This window comes from Sturnira hondurensis, unplaced genomic scaffold, assembly GCF_014824575.4.
Source record: "Sturnira hondurensis isolate 20B ecotype Veracruz unplaced genomic scaffold, ASM1482457v3 Scaffold0022910, whole genome shotgun sequence".
In the NCBI taxonomy this organism is placed as follows: Eukaryota; Metazoa; Chordata; class Mammalia; order Chiroptera; family Phyllostomidae; genus Sturnira; species Sturnira hondurensis.
In genome coordinates, this window is record NW_028095541.1 from 4,239,430 (window position 1) to 4,252,225 (window position 12,796).

Below are 12,796 nucleotides of genomic sequence, written 5' to 3' on the forward strand. Positions count from 1 at the left end.
AAATCAAGTTTATCTTTGGTGATTCTTTGTTTTCTTTTGGTATTATTGTGTTTATTGTTGTTCAGTTACAGTTGTCCCAACTTTTCCCCTGCTGTTCTCTCCTGCCCCAACCCCCCACTTCCACAGTCAATATTTACTTGTACAGCTGTTTTTTCAGTATTTAACTATTTTTACTTTCTTATTTAAAAAGAAAAAAAGGGGGATAAACAAGGGAAATTACACTGTGCTGATATAGAGACTTTAAATTCTACTCAGAATTAAAAGCCATTTTAAAGGTCAGTTGATGGTTCAAAGGAAATAACTACATGGAGTCTGATCAACACATATATGAGTTGAGTCTCATTATTAGCCTCAATAATGCAGGATCACAATTCTCAACACAGAGTCAGCAGCTATTAGGTAAGCTCTGTCAGGCATGGGTAGGTAAAAGCCTGAAGAAATGGGTTCTCTCCATGCCCTTGTGATAAAGAAAGAAGATTCCTGGTTTGGTGGAAAATGCAGTTCCTTTCCCAGGTTGTGTCTGTAGTTTGCAGTTGAGTTTAGCAGTGAAATCGAATGGATAACTTGGGAGATACAGGCACAGTCAGAGGCTGGTCACTTGACTTTATCTCCGTACTCTGATACTTGTGTATTGAGTTTGCTTTGTGCACAAGTTCTTTCTGGAGCCTAGTTAGCTCCTTCCTCTTGCTGCCTGGCCTCCTCAAGCTGCTGCATCCTCTGGGCTTCTGTTTCAACCATTTTTTTCTCCAGCTCTTGCCACTCCTTGGCTCTCATCTCAGTGGACTGCTGAAAAGGTTCCTGAACTAGAGAGCCAGAAAGGCCCTCAGCTACAGATTTTTTATCTTTCTTGGGAATAAAGGGCTTCTGGGGGGTGATGGTATTTGGATGAGCCTTGAAGCAAGTTGCTTCTTTCTGTTGTCTCAGTTTTTCCTCCAGCTGATGCTTCCAAGTCTGTAGCTTTATAGCACCTCTTTTAACAGTATCCAAGCAGAAAGGCTCAGTCAGGGTTGCATTCTTCACCTTCTTCTCTGGCAGGTTAACAGTGTCAAAATGAGGTAACGGAAGTCTCTTGAATTTTGGCACCTCTTCTTTCTGCAGTTCTCTCATTTTATTCTCCTTCTGTAACTGATGTTCTCTGTCTCAAGAACCAAAAGAGAAAGGGTTGTTGGGCAGAATTGTTGCCTCTGGAACATGGAGCTTAAAAGGCACCCCAAAATGTGACATGGGTTGAGCTCTTATAACTACAGGCTCCTCTTCCTCAACATTGGAGGGCATTCAGATTCTGTTCTTGAAAGCAAAGGCCAGTGATTTGGGGACAGTGATTGGAAGTACTTTCTTTTTGGAAACACCTGCAATATCTTTCAAGATCTTAGGCAGGGTCTGGAATGAAATTCAAGGTATTCATCCTCTGATTTCTTCTTTGATTCACGAGGAAAAAAAGGATCCCAGGAGGATTCTTTTCTCAATCTCCAAATTGAAGTCAATAAGCTGAATGGGCAGCTTCACAGGTGGCTTCTTGGGCCAGATGGGCCCACATTCAAGAATTCTGGGGTCAAGTTCCCATGGTTAGAAATTATATTGCTGCAGTTTCTTGAGGTCCTCAGCCTCCTGATCTGCTGAACTTTTGCAGGTCACAGGCCATGTGCACTGTTTTGTTAGCAACAGAGGAATCTGTGGGTCATTGCAAATCTTGGCCAAGGCATATTTGAGGGTAACAGAGTAATATCATCCTCTTTGCTCCTCAAGTGATACCTTTTAGGTGTTCATTTATAGAAGGCTTCAACCTGCTGTGCAAGAGGCACATATGAAGAAGTTGTTTCATCAAATGTTCTCTTCTTTCCTTGGGACAGGGTGAAAGGCTTTATAATGGTGCATCCCTTAGTCACTTGGGCAGGAGATGGAGGATGCTTTTGCAGTTCAGATATAAAGTTCACTTCCTCATACTCTTCCTGTTTCTGAGGATGTTGTTTGATTCACTCATCTGTGCAGAAGTGGAAGTTAACTGATTTGGATACCTGGCTCACTGATTTCTTCCCAGGTTGCCCTGCTCCTACAAGAGCAAGTTTCTTGAATTCTTCATTCTTTTTCCATATTTCCATCACCTCCTGCTGCATTTTCCCTCTCTTTTTCAACTCTTGCTCCTCAGTACTTTGTAGAATCTTCTGCCTTACAGGTGGTATGCAAGGCACAGTATGTCTGTCCTTGGCTTTCTTTGGGGAAGACTCATACTTTTCAGACATAACTTTTTTTCTTAAGTATATTTTATTGATTATACTATTACAGTTTTCCCAATTTCTGCCCCTTTATCCTCCCTCCACCCTGCATCCCCCATCGTTCCAGCATTCCCCGTTTCTTAGTTCATGTCTCTGGGTTGTACATATAAGTTCTTTGAGTTCTTTGTTTCCTATACCATTTTGACCTCTCCCCATCTATTTAATGCCTACCAATTATGCTTCTTCCCTGTACCTTTCCCCCCATGTTCCCCCCTTCCCCATCCCCACTGAAAACCCTCCATGTGATGTCCATTTCTCTGATTCTGTTCCTGTTCTAGTAGTTTGCTTAGTTTTTGTTTTCACTGCTTTTCTTTCTTTTTTTTTAGGTTCATTTGTTAATAGTTGTGAGTTTGTTGTGAGTTTGTTTTCATTTTATTGTTCAAATTTTTATCATTATTTTTCTTAGATAAGTCCCTTTACCATTTCATATAATAAGGGCTTAGTGATGATGAACTCCTTTAACTTTACCTTATCTGGGAAGCACTCTCTCTGCCCTTCCATTCTAAGTGATAGCTTTGTCAGATAGAGTAAACTGGATGTAGGTCCTTGCCTTTTATGACTTTGAATGCTTCTTTCAAACCCCTCCTTGCCTGTAAGATTTCACTTAAAAAATTAGCCCTGACTGGTGTAGCTCAGTGGATTGAGTGCGAGCCTGAGAACCAGAGGATCGCGGTTCGATTCCCAGTCAGGGCATATGCCTGGGTTGCAGGCGGGTTCCTTGCAGGCCAACTCCCAGCAGGGGACGCACAAAAGGCAACCATACATTGATGTTTCTCTCCCTCTCTCCTTCCCCTCTAAAGATAAATAAATAAATAAAATCTTTAAAAAAAACAAATCAATGGACAGTCTAATGGGAACTCCTCTGTAAGTTTCCTTTTCTCCTGATATTTTTAAGATTCTCTCCTTATCTTTAATTTTGGGTAATGTAATCATGATATGTCTTGGTGTGTTCTTCCTTGGGTCCAACTTCCTGGGACTCTCTGAGTTTCCTGGACTTCCTGGAAGTCTATTTCCTTTGCCAGATTGGGGAAGTTTTTCTTCATTACTTTTTCAAATAAGTTTTCAATTTCTTGCTCTTCCTCTTTTCCTTCTGGCACCCTTATGATTTGGATCCTGGAATGTTTAAAGTTGTCCCCAAGGTTTCTACATCTCTCCATATTTTTTGAATTTTTATTTCTTTATTGTGTTCTGGTTGAATGTTTATTACTTCCTTCTGGTCTAAACCATTGATTTGAGTCCCAGTTTCCTTCCCTTCACTGTTGGTTCCCTGTATACTTCTCTTTATTTAACTTTACATAGCTTATTTTTTCCTCTAATTTGCAACCACACTCAGTCATTTCTGTGAGCATCCTGATTGCCAGTGTTTTGAACTCTGCATTGGATAAGTTGGCCATCTCCTCATCACTTAGTTCTATTTTTGGAGCTTTGATCTATTCTTTCATTTGGGCCATATTCTTTTTGTCTTGGCACACCTGTTACATTGTAAGGGGCAGAGCCTTTGGTATTTGCCAGGTTAGTGGAAACTAACCTCAGGCTGTATTGTGGTGCCATATGTGCAGGAGTTGTCTAAGATAGGACAGTGCTGTTTGCTCAGCTCTCATCCAACATTCAGCCACTCCTCACTACTCATAAGCAAACTGGACCCTTCTGGTGCTGATTCTCAGGTGAGTAGTCATGTGTACATTCTAGAATCCTATAGATCTCCCCAATGAACTCTTCTGTGAGGCTAAGAGTTTCTCCCACTGCCATAACCCCCATAAGTTTTTACAGCCAGAAGTTTTGAGGCTTTATTTTTCTGCACTGGAACCTTGGGTTGCAGAGTCTGTCTTGCTCCCCAGTTGTTCCTCCCAGTTTATCCATACTCAAATGTGGGATGGCCTGGTACTCCAGCCACCCCCTTGCCACAAGTCCTCTCCACCCCAGCTGACTATCTCTGCCCCTCATACCAGTCAAGATGAACGTTTCTTCTTTAATTCCTTAGTTATCAGACATACATGCAGTTCAATTTTCTGGCAGTTCCGATTATTTTTTGTTTTTTAAATTTGTTCGTTTTTCTTCTTTTGGTTGGGGAGGGCAAAGGATATCTACCTACACCTCCATCTCATCCAGAAGTCTCTTATTTTTCAAATAGAGTTGATAGATATTCTGGGTTATATTATACTCCCTTTATGACATCCGTTACACTAATGTTTACCTGAGGGATATCTAGCTCTACCTTTACTCTCTAAGCCAAAGGAAGAAAGGGACTTAACAGAGTATAGGGCACATACTGTGCTCAATGCTTATCTGCTGAAGGCATGACTCAACCCATATACCCCTCTTCCTCATGAACTGAACTTTGCAGAGGTATTCACCTACAGAAACACGATTACTTGATGTGTGTTTTGAGTATAGAAAATTAACAATTATTTTGAAAACTGAAGCTATTGTCTTGACCTCATTGAGATGTCTGTCCTGATGCATAACCACCCACAAAGTGATAGTGACAACCAGATGTGTCAGCAGATGAAAGGTGATCTTTTGAGTATTTTGAGAGAGAGAGGAAAATATGATGTGCCAAAGTGTTTTCTAATTACATAACCACTTTGAATTTGTTAAGTATTAGGAACATTTATAAAATTGGTCCTTTTAAAGTTCATGGGTATTCAAATTATAGACTTTGATTGACATAGGTCCAGGCTTGATTTCACAACCAAGTGGATGGACACTTAGGTAGCACATCAATGAAGTGTGAGACTTGATATAAAGGAGAGGTGGAAATTCAATCATGTATTTTGAACAGTCTTAGGAAAATTAAAACTATTTCTTTATTCCCTCCCTAGAAAGAAAAAAAGTCATTTCACCTGTTTAAAACTCAAAGCTCTCAAAATCTCTCTATAGTCATTACCTCATCGGATCCTGCAGCATTACTAAAATGCAAGTTTGGGTTCTGAGTCACATCATATAGACTAGAAGACAGTCTCAACCTGGTATAAGCAGTTGAGTTGGATTCTTTGTCCTGTGTTGTTTTCTCCACAAAAGGTTGCCTCTCATGAATGTTCAGACTGACTCAGTTTGCTGTGTAGTCATATTTAATCAGGGTGCACACCTTTAAAAGTGAAATGATTTGACATGCTGTATCTCCACACCTTTCCTTTCTGATTTCCCTCACAATGCTGATGCTTCCATCCTGTGAAACATGTGAACTCAAAGTTAATTTTTTTCATAAGCCCCACATTTTGAAGATCAAAGTTGACACCTCACTCACTCTGCTTATGGCCAGTGGCAAACAGAAAAAATTTCAAGGCTTTCCCTGTGAACAGAGTGTATTGGCACACAGGAGCCTCCTCATGACAGGTTCAAACAGATTGTCCAACCATCAGACTGCTAATCAGACTTCCTTAGATGAGCTTTTTTTGTAGTGCTGGTGAAGGTCACAAAATATCTCAAAGCATTTTTCTAAATCAAGAAAGTGTAGTTCCTGTTATGTTTGAATCCACACCCTCTTGCTTAAGAAATTGAACTCTCAGAAAATTTTCAACTCTTGAAGAAATAATTCAGGGTCATTTTACACATGTTTATTTGGTTCTTTCTTTGTAATTTCCCCAGAGGAATAAAAATGATAAAAGTCACTGACAATTCTTATTTATTCATTCACCAGTCAAATGTTAAAGTTCACATAATAATTATAGAAGGTTACATGAGAGAAGATGGTGGCAAGGTAGGTGGGAGAGGAGCCCACTTTTCCCTGTGCCCAGCTGGAATACCTAGTTGATCTTCTGAGGAACAGAGTGAACAGCCAATGGAATCCCAGCTTACGTGAAGTTTGGAGGCCAAGAATTTCAGAGGACATTGAAAAACAGATGGTAAGGAAATTGTGTTGGGATGGTAAGGTCCCTGAGATCGGTGCAGGGACCAAGACTGCTGTGCACCCCCACCAGCACCTGCCGCAAGATATGTGGAGGAGAGTTAAATCACCAGCTCCCTCTGCTACCAGAGCAGGTAGGACAGCCTGGCACCAGGAGGGACCTGGATGCTAGAAGTCACTGGAGGGCCTAGAGATGAAATGGGAGGCACACAGGTGTGGTTTACAATGTCTGGGACTGTGGACACTGGCTAGATCATTACCAAAGAAATTAGGGAGCTGGGCAACACCTGTAGAATGGAGAAGAGTTGGACTATGTTGGACCCTAACCCAGATAGTCTCTAGTCTGGTTAGACAGTGAGCTGTGTGAAAAGCAGGGTGCTTTTTAAGAATGGCAGGTTTAAATAAGAGGCTTTTACTCAAAACAAACAAATAAACAAAGAAAGAAAGAAAAGGCTCACGGTCATTTTGTAAGGAACTCTTGCACAGCAGGTGGCTCACCCTGAGGGTGATTTGACTTTCACGCCCACACTTGGCTCAGGCTGCTCACCAGACAGTGGACTGACAGTATATTAGAGCTATGTACTTGTACTTGATTCAGCCACTAACTCAGCAACTGAGTTGTGCCACTAGCTTGGAGGCTGATTTGAGTCACGTGCCCAAGCTTGACTCTCCGTCTTCACCCAGAGGCTGAGTGGTACCCTGTGCCTGACAGCTGACTGGTGCTGCTTGCCCAAGAGGGAGCTCTGGCCATGGTGGGCTCAAGAAGAACAAGCAGGAAGCACAACACATGGACCTCAGAGCAACTGGTGGATTAAAGGCACAAGCCTGGTGCAAATGGATGGTGGAGGCTGGCAGCTCACAGAGCACCTCAGCTGGAAGCTGGACAACTGTGAAAATTGTGGCTCAGACCTGGTCCACATCCTTGCAAAACCATAGGAAGAGAGAAAAGCCCAGCCCCCCTCTTCTTGTGGCATCCAGGAAGACCAGCAGAAATTACTCAGTGGGTTTAAAATCAGCAGGAGGCTTATTTTTTTTCTTTCCTCTTTCATTTCTCTTTTTTTGCCCAAGCAAGAAAATAAGACCTGCAGTTATGAAAAGTCCAGAGACAAATGCAAAGAAGGACCGCAAGGCTAACCACAAAAACTGAGAAACTGAGACAAATGTCACTTTGCTATCCCATAGAACTGGAATTTTATTGTTTATTTGTATTGTCATTATTTTTTCATTATTTCTACTTCTTTTATTTAATCGATATTTTTATTTATCTTTTTATGTTTAGTTTTCTTCATTGTATTACTCTAATTGTGTTGTTTGACTGGTTTTCCTCATTCTCTCTTTCATGATGTATTTTAATTTCCTTTCTTTCATTTCACTTATGTTCTAATAGCACACTATCCTTGACCATGTACCTTATATTCTTATTATCCAAATCATATATTTCTTATCATATTATTGTTGTTCCAATACTATTGTAAATAATTGTTGTTCCATACAATTGTACATACTACACAGCAACCCTTTCTGACCTTAGACTACTTCACTTTATTCCGGAGCTTTATTATTGCTGTGATTAACTGCGTTCTCCCCATACTATACCTACTTTCTATCAGATGACACTCTCACTGTGTGTCATCATTTAACCTTGCACAAGTGCTCTGTTTTCTGGATTCAGCCCACAACCTTCCCCCCTCTAACAAGAGTCTTATCTCTCTTTCACCTTTTATGAAAAGTAGCTGGTTGGGTGAAATGTCACAGTCAACTTTATATTTATCCAAAGAATCTCCTCTTCTTTATTTGTTGGTATTTTAAATCCCATAGAATACTCTCCCTCTGTCTTAATACATTTTGCCTATCCTCTGCCACTGATCACATACAAGAACAGGTGGGAGCTGCAAATATCAGTATACCTGTTGCAGTAGAAAACCCACCAAAAAAGGAACTACCAAAAGGTAAACACCTAAGCACAACAAGAGAGCCCACACAAACAGAAGAAAAGGCAAACCTACAGTGTCCACACAAGGAGATCAAAGAGAACACACCCCTGAATCCCATAAAAGCCCTACAATAGAAGCTCCCCCTACAAAGTCAGCTAGCAAAGTGAAACATCAAGAAGCACAGAAACAAATGAAAAGAGTTACCTAAAATGGGGAGACAAAAAACTGTAATCAAAAGGAATGGAAGATTCCCCCCACTAAAAGTGCTAAATGAAAAGGAGGTAAGCAAACTCTCAAATACAGACTTCAAAATAACAATTACAAATATGCTCAAGAAACACAGAGACAACTACAAGGACCTGAATGAGAACTAAAAAATTATTAAAAATAGAAATTATAAACAAAAACCAGAAATAAATAAATAACAATATTTTGGAAATAATAAGCATACTAGAATGAATTACAAGCAGGCTGGATGAAGGAGAGGACCAAATTAGTGATCTGGAAGACCAGGTGCAAAGAAACACCCTGGTAGAAAAACTGCACCAAAAAAGACTAAAAAAATATGAAGATAGCTTAAGGGAACTCCAGGATAATGTGAAACACAACAACATTCCAATCATAGGAATACCAGAAGGAGAAGAAAAGGAAGAGGGATAGAAACACTAATTGAATAAATAGTGACAGAAAACTTTCCAAACCTGGAAAGGAAAAATGCATGCAGTTCAGGAAGCACAGAGAGTCCCAATCAAGATGAACTCAAAGAGGCCAACTCCAAGACATATCATAATTAAAATGACAAATACTAAACAAAAAGAAAATCTTAAGAGCAGCAAGGGAGAAACAAGAAGTAACATACAAAGGGGCTCCAATAAGGCTAGCAGCTGATTTCTCAACAGAAACATTCCAGTCTAGGAGAGAATGGCAAAATATATGCCAACTGATGAAAAAGAAAGGCCTGTGATGAAAATTGCTCTACCCCATGAGGCTCTCAATTAAAATAGAAGGAAGAAATAAGGATTTTCCCAGACAAAAGAAGACTGAAAGAATACATCTACACTAAACTAGCCCTACAAGATTTATTAAAGGGACTACTTTAAGAAGAGAAAGGAAATCAGTGAAAGAGAGAGGAACATGGGTACAAAAGGGGACAAATGAACAAATACCTACCAATAATAACCTTAAATGTTAATGGATTAAGTGCTCCAATGAAACAACATAAAGTAGCCAAAAAAGAAAGAAAGAAAATAGGACCCACACAAATGCTACCTACAAGACACCCACCTCAGAACAAAAGACCTACACAGACTAAAAGTGAAGGGTTGGAAACAAATTTTCCAACCAAATGGACAAGAAAGAAAAGCTGGGGTAGCATACTCATATCAGACAAAACAGACTTCAAAACAAGGGCCATAAAAATAGACCCAGAAGGTCACTTCATAATACACAAAGGAAGAATCCATCAAGAAGACATAAACATTGTAAACATATATGCACCCAAGCAAGAATGATACAGACAGCAACAATATTATAGTAGGAGATTTAAAACCCCCTGTCCAAATGGATGGCTCTTCCAAACAAAATATCAACAAATATATTGTGGCATTGAACAATGTACTAGATCAAATGGACTTAACTGATATACATAGAGAGCCTTTCATCCCAAAGAAGCAAAATACATATTCTTTTCAAATTCACATGGAACATTTTCAGAAAGACTACATGACAGGACACCAATAGGGCCTCAACAAAATAAAAAAAATGAAATCATATCAAGCACTTTCTCTGACCACAAGGGACTGAAACTAGAAACCAACCTCAAGGAAAAAACAGCAAAACACACAAATTCATGGATATTGAAAAGCATGCTATTAAACAATGAATGGGTCATGAATGAGATCAATGAAGAAATGAAAAACTTTCTGGAAATAAATGAACTCACAACAATCCAAAACTTATGGGACACAGCAAGGGCAATCTTGCAAGGAAAGTTCATAGTGATACAAGCCAATGTAAAAAAGATAGACACGTGTCAAATAAACAACTTAATCCTACACCTACAAGAACTGGAGAAACAGCAAAGACAACCCAGAGCAAGTAGAAGGAAGGAAATAAACAAACATCATAGCAGAACTAAATGACATAGACACTAAATGCATATTTTAAGAATCAATAAATCCAGAAGCTAATTCTTTGAAAAGATAAACAAAATAGACAAGTCTTTAAGCAGGGCAATCAGGAAAAAAGGGAGAGGACCCAAATAGACACCATCAGAAACCAAAGGAGGGAGATTACAATTGATACCACAGAAACACAAAGAACTGTAAGGAATTACCATGAAGAACTTTGTGCCAAGAAACTTGAAAACCCTTGTAAATGGACAAATTTCTAAAAAAAAATACAATCTTCCAAAACTCAATGAAGAAGAAGCAGAAAGCCTGATGTTTCAAAAACAGCAGATGAAATTGAAGCAGTAATCAAAAAACTCCCAACACACAAAAGCCCTGGACCAGATGGTTTCACAGGAGAATTCAACAAAACATTTAAAGAAGACCTAACCCCAATTCTTCAGATTATTCAAAAAAATCCAAAATAATGGAAGACTCCCAAGCTCTTTTTATGAAGCCAGCATCATAAAAAGAACATCATATGTTCTCCCAAAACCAGATAAAGACAGAACAAAGAAAGAAAACTTCAGGCCAATATCGCTGATGAACATAGACACTAAAATCCTCAACAAAATATTGGCAAACCGCATCTAGCAATACATTAAAAGGATCATACATGATGATCAAGTGGGATCACTCCCAGAAATGCAAGGATGGTACAATATTCCCAAATCAATAAATATAATATATCACATAAACAAAAGCAAAGACAAAAATCACATGATCCTATCAATGGATGTGGGAAAACCATTTGATAAGGTTCAGCACCCATTTATGATTATAGCACTCAGCAAAGTGGAAATACAGGGAGCATTCCCCAACATAATAAAGGCCATATATGAGAAACCTACAGCCAAATTCATACTCAATTGTTAAAAACTAAAAACTTTCTCACTAAGATCAGGAATAAGATAAGGCTGTCCACTTTCACCACTCCTATTTAACATAGTATTGGAAGTCCTAGCCACAGCAAACAGACAAGAAAAGAAAATAAAAGGCATCCAAATCAGAAAGGAGGAAACAAAACTGTCATTGTTGGCAGACTGCATGATAGTGTACATAGAAGATCCTACAGATTCCACCAAAAAACTGCTTGACTTAACAAGTGAGTTTGTCAAAACAGTGGGATACAAAGTCAATATTTAGAAATCAAAAGCATTTTTGTATACCAACAATGAAATATCAGAAACAGAATCATGGGGAATAATCCCATTTGATATAGCAACAAGAAAAATGAAGTACCTAGGAATCAACCTAACCAAGGAGGTAAAAGACCTGTATCCAGAAAACTACACAACACTGAAGAAAGAAATAAGGAAGACACAAACAAATGAAAACATATACCGTGTTCATGGACTGGAAGAATTAACATCATCAAAATGTCTATACTACCCAAAGCTATTTATAGATTCAATGCAATACCTATTGAAGTACCAATGGCATATTTCACAGATATAGATCAAAACCTTCAAAAATTTATATGGAACCAGAAAGGACTCCAAATGCCTGCGGAAACTTTTAGAAAGAAGCACAAAGTAAGAGGAATCACAATACATGATATCAAACTGTATTACAAGGCCACTGTAATCAAAACAGCCTGGTACTGGCATAAGAACAGATGCATAAACCAATGGAACAGAATATAGAACCCAGAAATATACCCAAGTCTCTATGCTCAATTAATATTCTACAAAATAGGCAGAAGAATAAAGTGAAGTAAAAACAGCCTCTTCAGCAAATGGTGTTAGGGGAGCTGGGAAACTACACGCAAAACAATGAAACTTCATCACCAACTTACACCATACACAGAAATAAATTGAAGGTGCATAAAATACTTAAATATAATTTGTGACACCATAAAAGTCCTAGAGGAGAATATAAGCAGGAAAATCTCAGATATTCCAAGCAGTAATATTTTCACTGATGTGTCTCCCAAAGCAAGGGACATAAAGGAAAGAATAAACAAAGGGGATTTTATCAAAATTAAAAGCTACTGCATGACTAGAGAAAATAGCATTAAAATGAAAAAAAAGAACCAATTTTATTTGCCAATGATACCTCAGACAAGGGTTTGACCTCCAAAACATATAAAGAACTCACAGGACTCCATTCCAGGAAGACATAATTTAAAAATTGGGCAAATGACTTCAATAGATTCTTCTCCAAAGAGGACATACGAAGGATCCAGAGACATTTGAAAAGATGCCCAGAATTGCTAGCCATCAAAAAGATGCAAATTAAAACCACAAAGAGAAACCACTTCACACTGCTTAGAATGGCCATCATAAACAAAGCAACAAACAACAAGTGTTGGGGAAGGGTGTACAGAAAAGGGAGCCATAGTGTACCATTGGTGGGAATGCAGACTGGTGCAGTCACTGTGGAAAACAGTATGGCATTTCCTCAGAAAAATTAAAATGGAACTGCCTTTTGACCTGGCAATTCCATGGCTGGGATTATTTCCTAAGAACCTTTAAACACCAATCCAAAAGAGCTTATGCACCCGAATGTTCATAGCAGCACAATTTATAATAGTCAAGTGCTGGAAGCAATCTAAGTGCTCATTAGTAAATA

The 12,796-nt window shown here is 38.9% G+C and overlaps 1 pseudogene; it reads right to left on the reverse strand.

Moving 5' to 3' along the window:
* Nucleotides 1-539: 539 nt before the first annotated feature.
* LOC118980438 (targeting protein for Xklp2-like) lies at nt 540-2,240 on the reverse strand (annotated as a pseudogene).
* Nucleotides 2,241-12,796: the final 10,556 nt, after the last annotated feature.